Below are 779 nucleotides of genomic sequence, written 5' to 3'. Positions count from 1 at the left end.
ATTACATTTATTTATAATTTGCAAAATTTGCTTTTAGTAACAACGTAATCCTTTTAAACCTCCACCACAACATGTTGCAATGTAATGCAGTAAAATTTTTCTATGAGCCTAATTCTTTTAAACATAAAATTTCAGATAAGTAAATTTTTTTTTAAATTAGGTTTGGCACATTTCTGTCAAAGGTAGAAAAAAAAAGTCTATAAGTGTCCTAGGAAAAACTATTTTTTGCCCTTATTTGTCAAAGTGGCAAAACTATATTTACTTCATTTATGGGGATTGGATATAACGTGTTTAATATCATAGTAATTTTAACTGCATTCTAATAATATTCATGTTTTTATGCCTAAAATATTAAATTGCATCAGTGGAACAGTAATCCATTGTTTTAGTGAAATGCTATTCTTTTTTATTTTATGAATGCAGAAAGTAAGTGGAGAGTAAAAAAGCAATAAAAATCAACTCACTGACTTTGGTATAAAATATTACACTGTCCTAACTATTAAATAAGAAATTCTCATCTTTTAATTTTTAGCAGGAAAGTAGTGAAAATTTTGCAATACCAACAGAGTAATAAAAATTATAAGAGGTCAACTATGATTATATAGTGTGAAATATTAATGTGATAAAAATGTCTAATTCATACTAAATGAAATTTATTATTGACAATTACTCATAAAAATTGTCAAAGCTTATTCAAATTCAGTTGAATCCGGTATATCAGGACATTTTTTAAACATTGCATCGCAATATGCAAGTTTTAAATCATTATGTATTTCCCC

This window comes from Uloborus diversus, chromosome 9 (assembly GCF_026930045.1).
Source record: "Uloborus diversus isolate 005 chromosome 9, Udiv.v.3.1, whole genome shotgun sequence".
Classification (NCBI taxonomy): Eukaryota; Metazoa; Arthropoda; class Arachnida; order Araneae; family Uloboridae; genus Uloborus; species Uloborus diversus.
This window is presented reverse-complemented; position numbering follows the sequence as displayed.